A 15484-nucleotide genomic window follows, 5' to 3' on the forward strand; every position below is an offset into this window, starting at 1 on the left:
TATCCAGTGCTCTGTGGAAGAGAGCTTCTTTTTCTACATTCCCCTCTGAGCTATTGAAAGTGGGTTAAGGAGGGTTTTTCTCCAGTCTTTTTGCTGCTTTCAGTTATCTTCTTTCTGCATTGAGGTCTTGTTGAACCAGGATTTCGAGTGAGTGTCTCTGATTTACAAAATTTTCGGGGAGTTAGTTGGCCTAGGATGGATGACATTGTTAGGTTATAGTGGGATGTAAGATTGTCTGTTGAGAGGGTCTATTGGGGGGGGGGGGGAGTAGAGACATCATTCTATCTTCCAGATCCTTTGTATGTTTTTCTGTGTGCTAATCGGGGAAATATCCATTTGGTTGGGGTGGAACAGAATGACGTGGTGGTCCGACCAGTTGACTCAGAGGGTGTTGCCATTACTTACTACTTCATTATGGACTATGATGTGGTCCAGGTTGCACCCCTGGTATATCTTTGTTCTGTGCAATGCCGGATACGTTTATTGCTGAGAAGGAGATTGTTTAAGGATAGTATAAGTGTGACTTTATCATCATTCCAGTGTAGAGTGAAGTCACCTCAGAATAGGTTATTGACATTGGAGAGTGAGCAGTGCATTATCACTTCCGATAGGTGTTCTCCAAATCTGGGCATGTTGATAAAGGAGAAGGCATTTTGGGGTTTTATTGTTCTCGTCATTAAGTTCATGCTGAAATGTTCAAATGTGGGGCAGGTATAGGAGTCTGTTTTTGCCATGTGGATATTTTTCTTGTGTATAATGGCTAACGCCCCAGTGCGATTCTCCTTGTCATTCTTGATGATGGAGAACACACGAGGGAGAAGTGGGTGAAGGATAGTATAGGCAGTGCCATTTAGTTCATAGTCTGCAGTTTATGAGCATGCAGTTTAAATTAATCCTGCAGATGGGCTTCTGAGAGGGTGGTGCCTCTTGATGTGGTGGCTGTAGGTCTGGCAATTAGTGGAGGATTGAAGTCTCTCCTGGCTTTCAAGAGGAGTTGTGGGATAGTTGTGAGGCTGGATCTTGGACATTCGTGGGAGCTGCCTTGAGGACTGGGAGGATGGTATCTGTTGTCTTTGGGTCTGTTCAGGATAAGATTTGAGGATCATTAGTGTATTGTTAATGCCGTGCTTTATTTTATTGAGTTGATTTTCCATGTCAGTTGGTTATTCCTTTAGATCAGGCACAGGTTTAAGTGAGGGGAATGAGGAGTGGTTGGGAAGTTTTATCTTGTGTGAAGCATTTTAGATGCAGAGGGAATAGGTTGGTGAGGACGAGGGTTGAGTTTCAGCATGTTTCTACTCTGGTTTGGGCAGGGTTGGAGTAGTGATTAAGGCGGTATCTTTGTAGTTTAGCCTTCGTTGAGTCGAATGGAATAGGAGGCCATTTAGGATTGTCGGGTGCAGGCGCTTTTATGTTTGTGGTCTGTGAACATGGGATCAGTGGGTTGGGTTGGGTTCGGTGTGGGGTTGACAGGGGGGGTTGAAAGATTGTGGATTAGGGTTGTGATGTTGTTAAGAGCTGATCTGATCTCCGTAATCACGTTAGCTGGGTGGTTTACCACTTGAGGGTGAAGGGATTTGATGTATTCGAGCGGGGTAGCAGGGGCTGATTGTGTTAGTGCGGTGGTGTGGGCAGAGAGTGATATGGTGGAGGAGCTAGAATGTGGATGATTGGCAGGTCTCGCATGATTTCCATCCTGCATTATAACCAGAGGTGGAGGTTGGGTCAGGTGAGGGTGGTTGGTCTTGAAGTGAATGGTGTTCCGTAGTGTCGGAAAATGAAGTTGAAGGAACTTATGTTGATGTTATTATCTTGGATCATGATACTTCCATTCCTGTACATGGTTATGGTGGTTTTACCCTTGAAGGTGGGAGAGTTGGTGAACATCAGTTTTGGGTCTTAATGTACGTTGGCAGATTTTGTAATATTAAGGAGGTTACTTAGGGTTATGTGCCGTTTCAATGGTCAGGATGTGTGGAAGATGAGATCAGTTTTCTTTAGCCCTTTGGAGGTGTTCTAGTATATATTGGCTATTAGTGTTTCAGGTAGTTGCTTGATCAGTCTATGTTTGAGGTTTTTGGTGCAATTAACTGAGAGTTTCAGGGGGTAAGTTATGGAGGAGAAGTTAGGTCCGTGGATTTTCAGGTAGCTGAGGAGTGTCAAGGGTGGGGGATGCTGTGGAAGCGTGCATATTTATTTTTTTCATGGATATAAATAGTTAAAAATGTTTCTTTGTTTGTGTTGCAGCGTGTAGAGATTCTGACTTTTCAAGGTTGTACTCCGAATAGGGAGGCAGGGAGGGTGATTACCTTTTAGGTATTGATCTTGGGGAGGTGAAGGTGTGAGAGCAATTGGATTGACATTGGTATGAAGCTGGCCCATCAAAGATGACTGCTGTTCTTGGTGTTTTAGTTGGTGGGTACACGCCCAATACAAGATGGCCTCTACTTTTGATGTTTAAAGCGTCTTCCTACTAGTATGCCCAATCCCAGATGGCCACTGTCCTCTCTTTGCTTTAGGGAAGAGGGGCTGGTAGAGACCTCTCTTATTTCTGCGGTTCCCTTGATCTTTCTGAGGTTCACACATGTAAACATCAAGAATGCTTAAAATGCCGGGGTTGATGGAACCCCGGTGGCCCCCACCGATAGTGTGAAGAAGGGGCCACTACACATGGCGGTCTAGCCCAAAAACTGATTCTGCACAACAAAGAGCTGAGGAGTGTAGAGTGGCTCACCTAGGGGAGGCCCTGACACGGGAAAGATCCTTTACTATGAAGGGAGAACAACAACCTGCCTTAACAACGCAGTCGCTACCCCTACATTATCAAGCATTCCTTTACCCCACAAGTCATTACAACAACTTGCTTTACGGAGTGCAGTGTTGTACTGGTGTTGGATATTAGGTCCAACACCTTCCCAACTGATACACTGACTGGAGTTGGAAGAGTAATTTATACTATTCCAAAGTCCAGCGTCCCCCTAAAAGTCATTGTAATTACTTGCATGGTAAGGGATCGAGGGTAACGTCGCACTCGGGATACTGACTGCGGAGTAAAGGCATGCATGGTAAATGCATGCAGGGTTCTGTCATACAACACCCTGAAATGGTAAGTTTACAGTGTGCACACTAGTGGTCCCCTTGTAAGGAGCAGTTGTCCAACTTAAGCATCTGATGTTTAGCCAGCCACTCTATCAATCAGGGGGCGGCAGGTCGCTAGACCGCCCGCTCCTTCATTGTAAAAGTGTGCTGAAGAATGATAAATGTTGGGAGCGATATATATTGAATGAGGAACTGGCTTCAGTGTGTGGGCACGCCCCTGATTCAAGGTCAATGTCCGGACCACTAGTCCTGAGACCTACCGATTCAGCAGGGGCTGCACACAGGTCAACGTCCAATCTGCTGGGTAGTGAATTCAGGCCAGGACAACGGCACAGCTCTGATCGAGGACACCAGTGGTTCCCTGATCATTCTGTCAGCAAGCAAAATAGAGATCAATATAGAGCCAGCTCCAGTCCGGGAAATGGGGATCTGACATAGGTCCAATCTTGTCCTGAGACTTCACTGACTCAGCAATGGCCACTGTGAGACTCAGGTTTGGGTCGCCAGCGGTCCTTATCTTTCTTTTTGTCGGCCATAGCTTTTTCCCGGATTTGGGCTCGGGGGTGCTCCGTAACCCTGCTGTGATCCCTGCCAGGTGAATTGACGGCACCACAACCACATTTCCCTGCACAGCTTGGGTCTCTTGTCCTGGGGAGTGGGTCGCCTGGAACTCACCTCGAAAAGTAGAGCTGGGGCAACGGTGAAATCAGTACCCCAGCATCCAGTGACAGCAGACCTGCTAAAATGGAACTCCTGTCGATGAGTCTCCACTCCCCCGAGTCTGTGCGTCCTCTTGTTCATTCTTGGTCTGCGTATTGAGTGGATGGCAGGTACATTACAGGGATTTTCAACGGATAGTGATCCCTGCCCGCGAGGAGCTCACATGAACACCCCGGTTCCGTCCTCTATCTTGTTTCTTGTTATCTTTTAATGGATTTGAAACACTTACTTATGTTATGTACCTACCTAAACATATGTACCTACCTAAACATATTGCTAACCCTAGCTCTGACCTGCGGAAAGGCCAATAGAATGATCTTCTATTCCACTTTGTGCTAACAATCTAGCTACATGCGCTAGGATTGGATGAATTAATGATTTTTTTTAAAGCAAACGGCTACTCAGGAGAGTGTCTCAGTGCTGGAGGAGGGACAAATGATACGCAACCATCCAACAAAGCCCTAACTGCCAGAAGGAAGAAATCACACATTTTTAGCATCCTATAAAAATGTGTCTTCAAGTGGGATCTGGCGCAGTTCACAGGGGTTCTTTGCCAGCGATAAAAAGGAAGGCGGTGCCACCCCTCCTCACATGCTTGAAGCAAGGAATAGTCAGCACTTAGGTGGAGGCAGAACACAGTGCTCTGGAGAGGCAGTACAGTTTGAATCTCCTAGCTGATATCGTGAGCGGGACAGAAACACTGACCTATGAACCAGAACAAGAGCTTTGAATGGAATCCGCTTCCTAACCAGTAGCCAGTTGAGAGATTTCAGAATTCACCTGAGGATGATTCAAAAAAGTATCGGATACTTCCAAATAAAGAACATTAAAATAATCCAGATGCAATGTAATCAGCGCATGGATCACAGCTCTCCTACAATCCAGGGGAAGTAGAAAAATAAGTTTTCTTAGTGTGCAGAGAATAGAGAAGCATTGGCCCACAACTGTAGAAATCTAAGGTCACATTGAGAAGGCATTGTCCAGCTTAATCCCTACATTTTTAACCACCAAAGATGGGGGTGAGGTGGCCAGCAGAGCAAGATTCCCAATGTTTTCCGACCAGTTCAACACATGTGATCAAACATTGTTATTGTTATTGTTATTGTTATTTTTGATTTGTAGCGCGCTCAATCACCTACAGGCCTCTAAGCGCTCGGGAATCGATGGTAAACAACAACTTTGACAGTACAGAGGGCATCCACTAGCCTACGTGGCTCACAGGGCTCTCCTGAACAACAGCGTTTTCAGCCCCTTTCTGAAACGTAGGAGGTTTCCTTCCTTTCGTAGTGGCTCAGGTAGTGTGTTCCATAAATGCGGAACCAGCACCGAAAAGGCTCTACCGCCCTTGGTCTTGGCCAAAGTCATCAAAGCACATGGGATGGGTCTTACGTCGTACGCTGATGACACCCAATTGGTCCTCGCGGTGCCTAATGATGGAGGGGCAGTAGCAGCCACTTTCTAGAAAGGCATGTTGGCCATCAGCACATGGATGGCCAATAATTGCCTAAAACTTAACTCTGAGAAAACAGAGGTAATGATATTTGGCAAACTGCTGCCAAGCTGGTCCTCCTCCTGGTGGCCGTCCTAATTGGGATCCATTACACTTCTGGTATCTAAGGTCAGAAACTTGGGCGTCATATTTGACGACAAGCTGTCCTTTGTACCTCATGTTAACTCTGTGGTCTCATCCTCATTCCATAAATTAAGAATGATAACAAAGATTTTACCTTTTCTACCACTCAGTGCTAGAAAGACCCTTGTAAGCACCTTAGTCATGTCTACTATTGACTACTGCACTGCTCTCTTCACAAATGCACAGAGCAAAACCCTCAACAAACTACAGCTGGTCCAGAATTCAGCGGCCAGAATCTTATCAGGAACCTCCAACTACAAATCCATTTCACACATACTTCGACAGCATCCCTGGCTCCCGATAAAAAAACGCATTACGTTCAAGACCCTTTAGATTGCATATAAAGCTTCACGCAACTCCGGACCATTGTTCCTAAAAGAGGCCCTGGGTGACTACATCCCTAACCGGGCTCTACGATCATCCACAGCAAACCTGTTAAGGGTTCCCCGCGCAAAGACTGCCTCGTGGAGTGACAAGCGATTCACTGTCGCCTAGCTGTGGAATTCCCTTCCAATCCACATCAAAGCTAGTCCGACTCTACTTGCCCTAGACTGTGAAATCGACTTTGCGCTGCAGTAGGAGGTAGAGAATTGCCGGAATAGGGATTCTTTTTAATTAATTGTTGTGAACTGTTGGCTCCTAATTATTTTAACTTCCGAAATCGGATCTTTTATAATCACTACCTGGCCACATAATTGCACTATAAAAGATTTATTTCACTCACCCACTGTTTGAGTGGGGCAGAAAGCTTCTTGGCATCGGACCTAGGCTATTACAGTAGCGCCATCTTAGGTCAGGGAGAAACTGTCCGATTGCCTTCACCGGCACCATCTTGCGCGGCGCTCTAGGTGCTGGGCAGGGCTCTCTGGCCAGCACCATGCCACCGGAGGTGCACCATAGGCAAGCCCGTCTGCGCCCGTCCTCGCCAGTACGTCACCTCTCGCCAGCCATTCTGGTCAAAGTCAGTCAGGTAAGCTCTCCTACTCCAGAGAGGCATTACTAAACCTTCGACCTATACTTCACAAGTGTAGTATGTCCCCGCTACATCCTTTAAGTGGCCCGGTAAGATGCCTGTGTAGCACGTTTGTACTCTCTAAATCCATGCCATTTTTTGTACCCCCTACACCTCCTCCGCAATATTGGTTAAAAATAATGCAATTAAACGTAAGGTCACTAGCTAAACACCATGCAGAAATATATGATTTGATTATCGACAAATCTCTAGATGATTTCTTTCTGACCGAGACTTGGCTCAGTGACGATATGACGGCTGTTTCGAACTTGGAGCTACCCCCTGACTATTCGATCTATCTGGTGAATAGAGCAACGAGGGGAGGCGGCATTGCGGTGATTACCAGGTCAAATTATTCCTGCCGTTTTGAGAAAGTCAATATGGAAGGAGGCGAATGTGCACACTTTAATATCGCCGTGAGCACTCATTTCTCCCTCTCCGGTCTACTTATATATAGACCTACATCCGGCTTTAATACTACCCTTTTAGAAACTGTCGGAGCATTTGCTGTGGAGTCGGCCGATTTTAGCATCTTGGGCGACCTTAATTTCCACTTTGATCTGGACCAGGACCAGACAATCCGTACCATGTTTGCCGATTTAGCCGCATTTCAGTTACACCAAATAGTCAAAAGCCCTACACATATAGGAGGCCTTCTGCTAGATCCCATCTTTACCAACATGGAAGGCGTCATTGCATCGACACCCATTCCCATGGCCTGGTCTGACCATCTCTTGGTTGAAATGATCACTCCCTTGCCTTTATCTCCACAGAATAACACGCAACGCTCGGTATATAAAAGACCGTGGCGTAAGCTTCGTTTAGAAGACTTTCATGTTTTTTAGGAGCTGACCCGTTAGGTCCTTTGACTGATGTCGAGGTGGGATATGATTCGTTCTGCTCCCGGATCACTCGGGCACTGGACAGTTTTATACCAGCAAAATGGATTAGAGGTCGTACACATGATTCTAACACCTGGTATAATGACTCCCTGACCGTCCTTAGGAAGGCATGTAAAAGATCTGAGCACAAATGGAGGAAAGATTATGCCCCCGAACACAAAGTGCGCTACCTAGCAGAACTCAAAACATACCACAGAGCAGTATGTAGGGCTAGAGCAGAGTATTACGCTGCTGAGGTCAAAATGAGCTTTAATCCCGCAAAAATCATCTTTAAAATTCTTAAAGATCTCAGTACAAGAAAAGCTCTGGTGTCCATATCTGCATCGCAAACCCAATGCGAGACATTGGCCTCTTTTTTTGTTGAAAAAGTACGGGCCATTTATCGTTCTTTCCCTGTTATGGCTATGCCCACCCCCTCTCTTTTTACCAGGCCTGTCTTAGCCTCTAACCTGACAGCTATCCCTGAGATCTCCTGGGAAGAATTCAGTAAGTTGGTGGGGAAAATTAAGTCCGGCTCTCCAGCGGACCCACATAAACTTGTGCAGTTCAGAGTTTCTTCTCTGACCTGTATGCCCCTGCTACACCAACTGATCAACGCCTCCTTTTCATCGTGACTGTCCCGGCGAAGGCGAAATTGAATCAGGCGTGGGTCTCTCTGATACTCAAGAAACCAAATTTGGACCATACAAAGCCTGAGAACTTCAGGCCTATCTCTCTCCTTCCCTGGACAACGAAGGTGGCAGAATCCCATGTTAATACCATGCTCACTAACACTCTGAGCGTTAATACCATCCTTAATGAAACGCAACATGGCTTTCGTGCTGGCCATAGCACTGAGACTGCCCTCTTAGCCATGACGGAACATCTACAAAACATTCTTGACCATGATTAAACGGCGGCACTGATCCTGTTGAATCTCAGTGATGCCTTCGACACTGTCTCCCATAAGATTCTGCCCCACCGGCTCGAGGAGGCGGGGATTACCGATCTGGCCTTGGCCTGGTTCAGATAATTTCTGACCGAGAGGTCCTTTCGTGTCTCCACCCCTCCTTTCCTATCTCAGGCACACCCGATTTAACAAGGTGTTCCACAGGGCTCAGTACTAAGCCCAACTTTATTTAACCTGTACGTCCGGCCGCTGGCTGATGTCGCCAGCCAGTGGGACCTTGCCATCGTCTCATATGCTGACGCCACTCAGCTGGTGGTTGCTTTGACCGAGGCTGCAGCTCCAAACGTCTCCAGGTTCAGAAGTGGCCTTGCTGCCGTGGCACAGTGGATGACATCTAACTGTCAGCAATTAAATGTAAATAAGACAGAGGTGCTACTGGTTGGAAAGAACGTCGACCTATGGGGGGACCATTGGTGGCCCACTGCCCTGGGTAAAGCCCCAGAACCCAAATCAGAAGTTAAAAACCTTGGTGTGTGGTTAGACTCCTCCCTTAGTTTCTGCTACCAGACAAAGAAAGTGGCGGCCACATGTTTTGGTATTCTAAGAGGCCTAAGGCCTGTCCTCAAGTTTTTTGATTCATCTACAAGGCAGCTGATAGTCCAGGCCACGGTGCTTTCTCGGCTGGACTACGCCTGTTCCTTGCTTCTGGGGGCTAATCAAGCTGAGATCTGCCGGATGCAGCGCATTCAAAATGCGGCCGCCAGAGCCTTAGTTGGCCTTCCTCGATTCTGTTCTATCTCTGATACCATCCGGAGACTCCATTGGCTCCCTATGGCTCAGCGTATCCAGTTTAAGACACTCTGCCTCTCCTTCAAAATTCTAAAACTTGCCACCCCTAAAATGCTTTGCAATCTTCTCACCCTGTATGTTCCGACCCGCGTACTGCGTTCTGCTGGCCAACATTTGGTCAAGATACCCCAGATCAAGCGCTGCCTAGCGGGAGGACGTTCCTTCCGCTATCTAGCAGCTAAATTGTGGAACTCCCTGCCGGCACATATACGCGAACGGAAAAACCTTATGGATTTCAGAAGGGCTGTCAAAACCCACCTTTTTCCCCGAAACTAAGCCTGCTTGTTCTATGCTCTATTTCTTTCTGAAGTCAGTCATTTTTCTGTTGCAAAGCGCCGGGACGCCCCTTTGCTGGGGCAGCTGAGCGCTATATAAACTATTGTAAAAAAAAAAAAACCACGACGAAAACATGGCTATTCAGCCAATAATCGATAGTCTCTAGTTCTTGCTCACTGTCCTTAGCACCGAGACACCCACGGGTATTTGCACGCTTTACAAATTGCATAAACACATACATAAATAAATAACCTCAGAAGTAAAAAAGGAAACCACACTGATTGACCTCTATATTCCAGAAACGATGTAAGTCACCCAGGCCCACAGTGAACAACAGGTGTAAGAGTAAGATATATAGTACATTTTCAAAAGCGACATACAGTGAGATGAGATACATGTGTGCTTTCAGACTACTGGATTTTAGTGTCAGATCGCAATCCTAACATCTAACACTTAACTGGAATGACTCTTCAGGTATTGAAACCAAATTGTATTCAACTAGGAGATTTGTGTGGTTCGGCACAACTCGGTGTTCAAAAATGTAATCTTTATTATAGCATGTGGACCTTTCCAGAGGCAAAATGCCACTTATAGTGGAAAATCCTAACACTATTAGTACAGAGATTGCATCACGCAATTAAAGATTAATCAAGAGATGTTGATGCTCTATTTCCAATCACTTTTTGCGACCAGACGTTTCGTACATTTGGCACCCAAATTCCTTTGTGTTGATGATTCACAAAGCGATTAGAGTTTGCAGAGTGTCAGCCATGGCAGACTACAGCATGCCATTTTTTGAATAATCTGCCTCTTTTTTCATTACAAATGTTTTCACAAATGCTTGTAGATGAAACAAAGAAAGTTCTTAAGATTACTTTTTTTGTTTGAATTTTAGAAATATACCCATTGAGCAAGCAACTAAACGATCAGGAACTCTTTCAGTGTGGGATGGATTTGACACTTAAGTAGCTTGGCTTTTAGCTAAAACACACAGCAGTTTAGTTTATTTATATATTTAAAAGTTCAATGGGTTTAAAAAGAGGTAAAGACATCCTGAGTACTAGTGCACATGGTTTGTATTTTTACCCTTGGCGTTAGTGAAGCAATCTGCAGGAGAAGAGATATTTTTTTAATAAATAAACACACGGTCTAGATCCTGAAGGAAATCTATGAATGTATTGTAATTCAAGTCCATATCTTTACATAGAGTGTCTCGGGATTTACATTTCATCCTTTTCTGCCAGATAAGTCAAAGCTGTTGTAGAAATTTGATAAACCTGGTCCCAGCCAATCCTCAGATGTACTTCACTAGAATTAACATGAGGTCAGTATTGTTGACACTATTGCCTATATTTATTTTAATTTATCGAACATTTTTAGAGAAGACTAAGTGCAGGGTCTATTTTGTTTATTTGTGTCTGTTATGTTAGAAAGGGAGACTTTTCAAATATATTTATACTATCAATAAACAATTTTTGTTCATAGAGAATTGTGAGTTAACTTTGAGCTACCCTCCATTTCCAATTTGATTTTGATACGTTTTAAGTTTCATATGTGCATCTTTGTATTTTGATAGCGTTCTAGCCATTCACATATACGGGCAAGCTACAGTATTTCAGATGTACAAAGGAAAGACTATATGGATGGAGCTGCATTGTGACAAGCAGTAAGCAGTCAATACATATTGACATGTTGCACTGTAGTAACACACCACAATAAAGCAAAACTTAGAATAACATAACATTTGGCAGATATTGGAAAAATATTATTGAAACTTGATCAACGTTGTGCACAGTTCAATCTAAATTAACTTTGGTAGACTCCAATTCGTATGCGAAATTGCGAATACATAGCTCAAACGTGGATCAAATTATGGGTGCAGAGACAACACATTATTAAATGACCTATCGACACTGGTTAACACAGAAACTCGTCGATTAGATTCAGGATGAGCCTATGTCAAACAAAAGAACAATAATGAAAGAAGAATGAGCTGTGACAGTATGAACGTCTATGCTGAGTCATACAAGAACAAAAAAAAAAGAAATCCACCGACTTCTCAAACCTATATTTCACTGTCAATGCATGACCTCTCAAATCTGAAGAAAAAAAAAATTGATGGCCACATATACGAAGCAATTTTCCTATTGCAAACGGCCTGATTTGCAGAATCAGCCCATGTGGAACAGGAAAAATGCATGCTGGGATTTAGGCCGGCAGTGAGAGTACCTGCAGGGCAGTGACGTGGGAGGGGCAGGGTGGGGGGTAGTAATTTATGGATTACGGAGTTTTACAGGTAAGTAAACATTTAAATAAATAAAACGAATTTCGTTGCACGCACTGCATCGCATTTGGGGATGCAGTGCACTCAGCGAAATTCGTTTTATTGATTTAAATGTTTACTTACAAGCCCCACCCTGCCCCTCTCCCTCCCTACGTCACCGCCCTGCAGGTACTTCCACTGCCAGTCACGGCTTTCCCTGCCTAATACTGAATCACAAGGGTATATACTAATCTTTTGTGACCTGAAAAGGGTTGGAAAAAATTAGCTTTTTATCTCATTCGCAAATGGGAAAGGGTTCCCTTCCTCCTTGTGACTGCATTCAAAAACATTTTTTAAGAGTAGGCAGTGGTCCCAAAGACCACTGCCTACTCATTAGAAATGAAACTGAAACTTTGACTTTTCTTTTTGAAATGCATCTCGTTTTCCCTTGAGAAAAACGTTGCTTTTATTCAAAAGCAAAGACAGACATGGAGGTTTGCTGTCCCCAGCAGGCCACCATACCTGTGTTTTTAGCGATTCCCAATGGGTGGCAAAAAGCAACCTACCTCATGAGTATTAATGAGGCAGGTCTATTTGCTGCACAGTGGAAATTGCAAATGAAGCTCTAAAGAGTTTCATACATTTGACCCTTAGCTCCTTCAATAGTTCACTTCTCATTGCAATCTCCTTTAATAGTGCACTTCAAATAACTTCATACGTTCACTTCAATTGCAAAATCTTGCAATAATTAAACCATTTGTCTTCAATACTACTTGTCTACTGACTCCAATTAGACTAAACATCCTTTTGCTCAGGTCTGATTTTGAAGGTACTGGGGTTCTCCACAGCCCTGCACAATAGATTTGTGTATATCTGTATTTGATAATGAAATAAGTTGCTTATTATTATTGCAATCCCATTATGTTTTTCTAATTTCTTGGATCTGATAAACATTTTTTGCTGTCTTAAAAACATTTCCTCCATGCAGTTTTCCTAAATGTAGTCCTTTGACAACTCCTGAACCATTAAGTACTGCTGAGTTTAAAAAAGAAGCCTTTAAATGCTAAACCTTTTCTATATTATGGATATGAAACGATGCAACAACTAAAAAGGAAAATAAAATAAAATGACAGGCATGTAATGGTGAGAAATTCTCTCTTACTTTGATAACTTTATTTCGATCTTAGACCATAAAAGTGCAATAAAATATGTACAAGCACAGTGTTAAAATATAAATACATCAAGGTAAAAAATTAATAAACAGTAGATATCAAAGTAATAGTTATAAATGAAAGCGGTCATCCCTTAGTCCTTGTGGATTATTACAGATCTTCTCCTCCACATACCGAGAAGAAACCTGGAAACAGCGAAGACAATGGGGGGGGGGAAATTCTCTCTTTATTAGGATAACCACCTATGAAAAGTTTAATAGGTGCACAGAGGCATCGAGGGGGCTGCAGGATCCACCATAAACTTATGTTATTTTATAGTACATTTTTCTTTTCACATCACTTGCTCATACACTCATCTGGTAGACTCCTTCCATTCTCCAATTAGATACTGTTTTTCTGTGACCGTGGCCCCTGAAGCAATCGTACATCCAATTTGGGATTACTACAGGGTCTTAGACATGTTGACCTTATCCATGGGTTGAGTTCTCCTCCTATATTTAATCATAGAAATTGGGGACCCAAATAAAAGTATTTTCCAGCTATTAATTAGATATATTCCACCTGTTCCAGGTCCCATTTTAAAAAAATATAAGGAGCGCATAATCACCCTTTTGAGTGTGTCATCTCTACTGCAAGTACTCCTTTATTCATGAGGTTAAACCTGCTTGAGTCATCACCATCATACACTAGTGACGTTCATGCCCTTTGATGAAACATGCCACTGATCCAGCATTTTCTGGGTCCACTTGCTTACCATTGGTCCTCCAATGGACCTTTTTCTCTGACTGAGAGGTAATGGGAGTTTGCATTTAACATCAATCATTTTCAATTAACAGTGCAACCCATTTCGCTACACAGTGAGGACCAGGAATCGGTAGCTGGGGTTAAGAAGGTTTATTACAAATTCAAAATCAAATTAAGATACACAACTCTTAAAACCATGCTATAGAAATACAAAATAGCCTGCGAAAGACATTAAGGCGAACCAGTATGCGGCAAACAAGCAATTCAGCTACAGCAATCCAAAAGATTAGAAGTAACACTTGATGCTCAGAGAAGAGTCTCAAGTTCTGTTGTCTATGCATGAATGAATCTAGACTAACTAAGATAGAGTTTCTGCAAAAGGATGGTCTAAAAAATCTAAGAGTCTCAAATCATAAGTTTCCATAAAGGAACTTAAAATCAAGCATGGGAACTGTGCGTAGGGAAGGTGTCAGCATCTCAGAAGCTCGGCCAAGAGTCTTCAATGGGTCAGAGAGTCAGTGTTAGCCTAAGCCACACTCAGGATAGGATCAATAGAAATCATTGGGGTCTGAGCCTTTCAAAATGTACAAAATTTGTTGTAAGGGAACATGAAAAGATCAGGGAAGCATCTGCAAAAATCATAGGGGGCATCTGAATTTCTAACGAGGTGAACACTAAATTATAACACACAAAGTCTTCTAGGTAACACCCCCTTTGTACTCATCCTCGGGGGTTCATTGTTCTTGTCCATTTTTCATGTTGCAGAATGCAACATCAGAGGAAGGTCTCACACTGGGCATGGGAACAACATCTCCTTCTCACACACAAATCAGTTCATAACATTTGCTCAAAGAGCCTTTCAGTTGAATGTCTGGTTCTCTGTGTTCTTTTGTCAAGGTCTTCTTCTCAGGCTCTTTCCTCTATTATCAGTACAGTGATGTATCCATTCTATAACCATTAATGCACGTGAATATGTGTTGGAAAAGTCACGTTAGCATAAAATGGGAAAACAGTCTTTATTCAGCATGGTGAAATAAAGGCCTTCTTAGAACAAGTTAAAGCATTAACTCAGTGGTGCACATTTAATAAGCGTATGCACATTTAAACACAAATGAATTTAAATTACTTTTACGTCAGAATCACATTATATGTAGCATTCAGTAAGTCTTCAAAAGTATCACGTCAGTGTGACTAAGAATGAAAAATCACATTCTGCATATGCGAGGATGGTTTGTATCCAATTATCTAAAAAGTAGGGGTTGTTTAATGTATTAAAGCACACATTATGAAAGTTGAATTTCATTTTCAAGTGAGCACATCAACTACTAAATGAGGATGCTGTAATTCATTAAGATTTCAATTAATAAATCAATTAATTATGGTAAACACACAGTGTGAGTACGTTCTCTAATCCTACAGTGAATTTGCTCCTTATTAATGATGTCAAGTGCAACACCAAGATTAGTTTGTTAAACCACACACAAAGCATATGCTAAGTGCATGTTCATGCCATGTTTCTGTTAAGTATCTCTGACATATTTGTGACATTGGAAGGTGGGCAACTTTGCGCCACACTAATCCCGTCTCTGATGGCGATTTAAGCCATCACATTAATGTTTTATCAGATGGACAAATCACAATCTGGTTGTTTTGATCACCTTTCGTCTAGAATCCTCCCAAAAAAATAATTTCATCATAGTATTTGCTCTGTCTGTCCTCCAGCTCTCTTTCTCCTCACTTCCTGTTTCACTTGTTCACGTTTGTATTAAAAACAAACATAATCCACAAAGAGCAATTATCACTAAGGGTTCTAGAGTGTTTCCAGCAATTCCACCACCTAGGTTTTCAAACCATCTGCCTATAGTAGAAATTCCATTCCCTATTGCTTCCCAGGCACCTGTTGCGTTCAACCCTTTCAAATCTTT

The sequence above is a fragment of the Lissotriton vulgaris genome, chromosome 7 (assembly GCF_964263255.1).
Source record: "Lissotriton vulgaris chromosome 7, aLisVul1.2, whole genome shotgun sequence".
NCBI classification, from domain to species: domain Eukaryota; kingdom Metazoa; phylum Chordata; class Amphibia; order Caudata; family Salamandridae; genus Lissotriton; species Lissotriton vulgaris.